The sequence below is a fragment of the Cygnus atratus genome, chromosome 14 (assembly GCF_013377495.2).
Source record: "Cygnus atratus isolate AKBS03 ecotype Queensland, Australia chromosome 14, CAtr_DNAZoo_HiC_assembly, whole genome shotgun sequence".
NCBI lineage: Eukaryota > Metazoa > Chordata > Aves > Anseriformes > Anatidae > Cygnus > Cygnus atratus.
Window position 1 is genome coordinate 19884362 of NC_066375.1, and position 6949 is coordinate 19891310.

The 6949-nt window shown below is 51.7% G+C and overlaps 1 pseudogene; it reads right to left on the reverse strand.

Moving 5' to 3' along the window:
- Positions 1 to 679: 679 nt before the first annotated feature.
- LOC118256735 (sulfate transporter-like) lies at positions 680 to 3769 on the reverse strand (annotated as a pseudogene).
- Between the last annotated feature and the right edge of the window lie 3180 nt (positions 3770 to 6949).

Below are 6949 nucleotides of genomic sequence, written 5' to 3' on the forward strand. Positions count from 1 at the left end.
GCGCTCCCTTCTGAGAGCACCCAGGGGCTCCCCAAGCCTTGGAAATGCATGCCCCGGTTGGCTGGGGTCCCCTTGCACTCAGCGGGGCTGGGGTCCGCTCTCACGGATGACTGAAAGCAGAAGGGTCGGAGGGAATACACGCAGCCCCTTCCTTCCAGAGGGGCAGGCAGGGCCTGCCTGCAGATTCAGCCGGCAAAGGGAGCGCGGCAGCGCCTGGGGGCCTGTGCAAAGGTTGCGGGCTGTGCAGCGCGGCTCACGTTTGCCACCCAGCGCCCACGTGAGCCCGGTGCCAGTGCGGGAGCCAGGTGGCTGCGGGTGCGCTGCGGTGGGTTGGGAAGGAGCGGACAGCAAGTGGGAGAGGCACCGCGGGGCGGCATCTCGCGTGGACGATCCCTGAGGAAGCCGGGAGGCCCAGGTCACTGCGCACCGTCTCTTGCCGTCACAGCCCTTTCCAAAGGGAGCAGGGTAAAAGCCAGCCAGGCTCCCGGCCCACACGACCAACCCTGAAATGCCTCTCAGGCTAGGGGCGATCTCTGCTGAACCCCCTCCCTCCTCAGTCCTTTTGCCCCTTGCTTGCTGCTCACAGTCTTTTTTCATGCTCTGATCGCATCAAAACTGAAATTGCTCTGAAGCATGTACCAAGCCCGCCCTCATTAGAAATCATTCCTCATGCACAGGTCTACAAAGATATCTGGACGTGCAGGCCTTCGGGGTCCAGGAGCACATCCTTTTTCTCCCTGCTCTCTTGCTACACGGTACCACTGCTCAGCAAACTGCACTGCATCGTGGACGCTGTGGAAAGCCAGCTGCCTGGCCAGCCCAGCCTCCCGCCCGGAGCCAGTGGCGGATAGAAGGGTTACAGTTGGCCAGGAGCACCTGGACACCAATCTCCTTGTAGTCGTGATGTGTGTCCTTCAGCACGGAGAGACCCACGGTATCTATGAACTGCATCGCCCCACAGTCAATGATTAAGGCGTGCGTATCTACAGAGGGAGGGCAGACATCTGGGGGTGACTTCTCGGCCCTTGTCTTGGCAGGTTTCAGGCAGTCAAACCTGGTGCCAAAAACCTCTTGCCGTTGTCTGTGTCTGCATTTGCCTGGCGCTCCACCCTTTGATGCCTAGCAGCCAGCAGGGTGGGATTTAACCCAGTTTTCTGGTAGAGAACTGTCTTGCAATAATCTTTGTTGGCATAGTAAAGGGACAACTCGAAGCGGAAGATTTTGATGTTGGCAATACTGCTGAGTTGCTTGTAAGCAGCCTGGTCCTTGTAGATCTCCGTGTTGCCAACCTTGCCCAGGAGCGTGGCCCTGGGTCTCTGCGTGCGGAAGATGATGCAGAGCAGAGCAAAGCAGACACCCACGAGGAGCCCGATCTCCGTGGTGACCAGTGTGGAGGCCAGCATGGTTGTCCACCACACCACCGTGTCCAGCTTGCTGAGCTGCCATATGCGAGGGATGTCGCGGAACCTCCTCAGGCCCCCCCGCAGGTTGGCAATGGTGACCACCCCCAGGATGGAGGTCTGCAGCAAGTAGAAGAGCGGCACGATCCACAGCAACACTAGCAGCAGCACCAGGGAGGTGACCAGGCCAGAGACCTGGGTTTGGGTCCCCGTGGACTCCTTCAGCAGAGTCTTGGTCAAGGCCATAGAGCTGGCAAAGCAGTAGAAGAAAGCCGGGATCAGGTTGCACATGCCAATGGCGATCATCTCTTGGTTGGCGCAGACGGCGTAGCGGTGCTTTTTGCCAAAGATTTCCGCCAGGGAGACAGTCATAGCAAAGCCAGTAATAGCAATGGGCTGGGCATCGACTGTCAGGCTGGAGAACAGCTTCATATCTGGTAGGGTGGGCTTCCTGAAACCAGTGGGGATAGCCCCACAAACGGCTGACTTGTATCGCTCTTGAAAGTTGAAGTAGTAAGATACCAGTAGTAAGATACTGCAATGACCAAAAGCAGCTCTATGGGGAACGGGGCCTTCACCCTGTCCTTATACTGGTCATTGATCTCTTTGACAGGCACTATGATGGCCAAAGCAACGAGGCTGGTGAGCAGGTCGCAGATGTTGGTGTTCTGGATGTACCTGAAAAGGTCAAGCCACGTCAGGATGAAGGAGCCCACCCCTTCTTGCCGAGGGATTTTCAGTCCCAGGAGGTACTTCATCTGGGAGGTGATAATGGTGAGGCTGGAGCTGGTCACAAAGCCACTGAGGAGAGGTTCTGACAGGTAGACAGCCACAAAGCCCAGCTGTAAATCCCCCAGCAGGATCTGAAAAGCAAGCCAGCCGTATCACTAGCATCCATGAGAAGGGATAGAAGAGGTGGCCGGCAACTTCTGCCAGTCTGCTTCCACTTCAGCCTCTCCAGCTATCCTGCCTGCTGAGCATTCTGCATGAGACTGAGGCCTCTTTCTTAAGGAGTTAATCTGCGGTATGAAGAACTAAAGAGCTACCTAGAAGACTTGTCTGTGGCTGGAGATGCCATACAAAGAAGCCTACATGATCCTGGTTGCTGTCTCCTTCAAGCAATAAGGGCTCACGGTTAACTCTGAAGGTGCAGGGAGCAGCCACATCCAAACAGCCATTAGCATCTCTCAGTGGCATCAAGCCAGTTCGGCGCAGTGACTTTAGTTGTCCCAGTGGGAGGGCCTGAAGCTGTCCACTGACAGCAAGACCCGGGCAGTGGGGACACTGCACAGCCTTTAATGGAGGCCCTGCTGATGGCGGGGTCCTTGAGGGCTGTTCTTGCCCACCCTAACTTGCTCTGACCTGCCCAGTCATCAGCTCAGGTAGGACTGGGGTGGTGGGAAGGTGGTTCACGGTTCCCTTTCTTCCCTCGCATCTGATCCTAAGCACGTTTCAAACACATCCAGACACCTGGCCTATCACACGGGGGTAGCAAACCCCCAAATTCAGCTGTGTTTGGGCTTTCCAAATCACTACAGTTGGGTCAAGGGTGCAAGGGTCTAGTTACGTTAGGAAACATTTCTCATGGCTTTTAAGTCTGAAGTGAGACTGGAGCTTAGAGCTGTTAAGTTCAGAAGTTCCTAGCAGGGAAAGGACAGAGAAGAAACAGCACAGCAGTGAACATCTGTACCTGGTAAAGGCCAAACAGAAAGCTCAGAGAAAGGGCCACAGTGATGGCGTAGCAGCTCTTGTCACAGGTGTCCGTCCCGTTCCCGGGGGAGGTGGAATTGCCCACCAGCACAGAGCCAGTGCTGCCGTCGCTGTACCCTGCTAGCTGGAGGTGCCGGTTCACAGACTGCCCGATCATCAGGCAAAGGACTCCGAAGGATCCAATGAAGTTGTGGGGTGAAGTGGCCATGGCCACGTAGATGATATTGCAGAAGAAGTTGGTGTAGATTCCGTAGATGGGATCCTAGCTGGCTAGCAGGGAGTACGAGATGGACTGAGGGATGGCAGCTATCCCCACCAGGAGCCCAGATACGACACCCACAAGTAACTGTGTCCTGACATCGTACCGGGGCAGCCAGTCCAGCACTGAGAACAGCCGACAGGAGAAGGTGAGGATGGTTTGATGATTGCATTTGCAGACCTCTCTGGCTTTCTTCAGGATGAAATCCTTGGTGCTGAAGTCTGTGGGCTCGTTCTACTCTAACCTGATGCATATAAAATTGTCACGAGGCTCTTCTGGGGTTAGGGAGCTCAGTACATCTTTGCTCTGTCCTGTCGTCTGGCTCGGTGTGCCTTCCATTGCACCAGGAGAGCTACGGCAGGAGAGCAGGCGTGCCGTGAGGAGTTGCATTCATGTGCATAAAGTGCTTTACTTAGCTCCAGGGCTTGTGCAGATTGCATGGATAAACAAATAAAGGAAAATAACCTCAGACAAATCAAACAGAAAAGAACCTTCCTGCGGTGCCAGTTGATTTGTTTGCTATCAGTTACGGACCTAATTAAGCACAGCCCCGAGACCACAGTTCACATGGCATTGCCACTGGCACAGACGGCCACATCAGACAAATCTACGGCAAGTGCTGTGCTCTTGGCTAACAGGACAGCAGAGTGGCTTAAGATCAGACAATGTTATTTCACTGAACTAAAACTTCTTCAGCAACCCTGCCTTTCCTGATGACGCTTCCACTTAAACAAAACCTATTTTGAAAATGTTAAGGCATTCCAAGTGATGTTTCAGGAATGCAACATGTGGGTAAGGGAAGTTATTTGCAAAATATTTTTTCCTTTAACATTTTGACATTTTAAATTACATTGCTGGCTTGCATCAAATAAGCCCATTACAGAGGCTGATATCTGCGGAATGAAAGCATTCAACTTCTTCCATATTACTAAATAAGATATTTACCAGAGCTACTCCAAGTTTTTCAGTCAAAATACAGTTGCAACAAAACACACCTTTTTGTCAAAACTGATCAACACACAAAGAGAAAAATTCTCCTGAGTGTGGACCTAGGCTCTGGAAATTGAACTGGGATAATGAATTGAGGCCATGCCCGTTCTCCTACCCTGCAGGTTCCTTTCACATCCCTGGGCCTGACTGCAGTCTCTTACCTCTGGCTGCAGGAGCCAAGGGACTGGGGGTGTTTTCCTCAGGTCCCCCTCCTGCTGGCAGACCTGTCTCCTCACCTCACCGCACGCACTGAGCAAAGAAAGCACAAGCCAAACAACAGCAAACCTGCTTCCTTTGCCTTCCTTCTGGATCATGTGTTGCTTCTCTTGAGAAAACGGAATTATTCAGCCAAGCAACTGGCCCTTTTATCTTGCTGCAGCTGATGAAGGCAGTGCAGCCGGCCAAACAGAGCTGTGTTTTGAAAACAAATATCGTTCGGGGAGAGTATTTTTGGTGAAAACTTGTCCTGCACGTTAAGAACGATTGACGGGGTTTTGGAGAAGTGCTCCTGCCAGATAACAGCATTGCTGGTATCTGGGGACGTGTTGGCTAAACAAGGGCAACACTGCACAGAAATCTTCCTGTGTGTGCTGTGACACTGCCCCTCCCTGGGGCCCACGTCCTGCTGGGCTTCTCTACACAGATCTTCATCTATTCTGGGCATCCTTTTGCTCCATAAAAACAATCACACAACAACACTGTTCTTTGCTGGTAGCTTTTCTACCAACGTGCTCCACCACCGCATTCTCACCCCAGGCTCTGCCCCACGCACGCTGCAGCCACGTGCCAGGCTGCTCCCCGAGCGCTCCCACCCCTGCTCTGCCACGCTGCACGCACAGTTTGTGCGTGCCTTCACAAAGGCTTCGTGCACTGCAAGCAGGGGTGTGATGGCATCGTTATTTCTGGGCAGAGAGAGATTTGCCACGTGGCACGTGGCAAATCTGTGTAACCTGCATTCTGCATGTGCCTTTTAAAGAGCGTGGCAAAGGGACAAGGGATTTTGTGGCAAAGGGACAAGGGATTTTGTGGTGAAGGAACAAGGGATTTTGCTTTGCAGAAGTGCAGGGCTGCACTGCCTTCAGAGGTAAAGGTGAGCAATTGCACTAGTGGCCAGGAAAAAGGCAACGTCTCATGACCCTGAACTAAACCAGCAGCCTTATAAACACAGTTCTTCCCTTGCGATCCGTGCCAACAACCTACATGAGACCTCTCAGCACATGTTTCTGCTTGCCAGTCTCATCTCAGTCTCCGCTGACTCTTTTCCATCTTGTTTCCATCTACCTAGCCTCAGACCTTGCTGGATGTGCCGCTGCCCCTGGAGCAGGACAGCAGCGCTGCCTGGCAGGGAGCAGCCTGGTCCCCTCCTCTGCTCCCAGCACTGGCTTTGTTCTGGGCTTGGGGGGGGGGGACTGGGGCCCACGGGCTTTGGAGAGATGGTGGGGGGCATGGAGAGATGGCACTTTCACAGGTCTGTGATTTAGATGTTAGGGAGACGCCCTGAGGGAAGAGGAGGGGAAGATCAGCATCCTGAGTTATGTTTATCTCATTAGTGCAAGGCTGTATCTCAGTAATTAGGAGTAAATAAATGAGAAACATCAGTGCTCTCTGGCAGCAGGAAAAAAATGAGAGCATATGCCAGGGGAGACAGCTGCTCAATGTATTTAGCTACTTATACTAATTCTTTTTCTCTGCTATTGCTCCACAGCTCATTTCCCTCTCCCTTCTTTCAGGAGTGGACTATTTCTTTCCTTGGCCTCTTCATTCCTCTTGTCCTTAGAAGATGATCCCTTCATATGCTTTATAATCCTTCCTAGTTACAGCTCATTTTGTATCTTGGCCTGTCTGATATCATCTCCATTTCTTTTTTTTTTTTTTTTTTCGATCTCCTTCCTTAGCAAAGGACCCAGATCTCCACCTTTTGTATGGTTCCTTCATCTTCAAATCCAGTCACTGAGGAACTGGCCAGTCTTTTAAGTTGGCTTCTTTGCTGGGATGAAACACATCTGAGCACAATCCATCCTTTGAATTTCGATCTTATTTCGGAAGCGTTCCTTTCTAATTCTGGATCTCTGATCTTGTCTGTGTCTTCAGCATTACTGTCCTCCAAAGAAATGGGACAAAGCACGTTTTCCAACCGTGACAATATCTAGGCTACCTTTAACATCAACCCTGCCCTCACTGCATGGCAACTCTTCTCCAAGTTCCATCTTGTTCCATGTATTGGATCTCTTTGGTGTGTTATCATTTCCTTTACCACTTGGCATAAGTTGGTAAGTCTCGATTTACCCATTCTCTTTTGCTTCTCACAGGTATAACTCTCGGTGTGCAGTTCTTTTTCCATCCCTCTGTCTCTGTGCTTCCTCTGCCATCCTTTGTGAACGTGATTTTTTAATTGTCTGAAGCCTACCCTACATTTTTTCCCTTTCTTGTGTGCAAATTCTCAGTTGATTTTTCATACTCGATTTTAAAAGATTCCATACTTTCCCTGCTATTACATTCTTGAGCTCCTCGTCCCAGCTGGCTTCCCTGTGGGCTTCGGTTCTCTGCACTGATCTCTTTGAAGTGGAAGCTCTTTGTGTGAGGGCAGCTT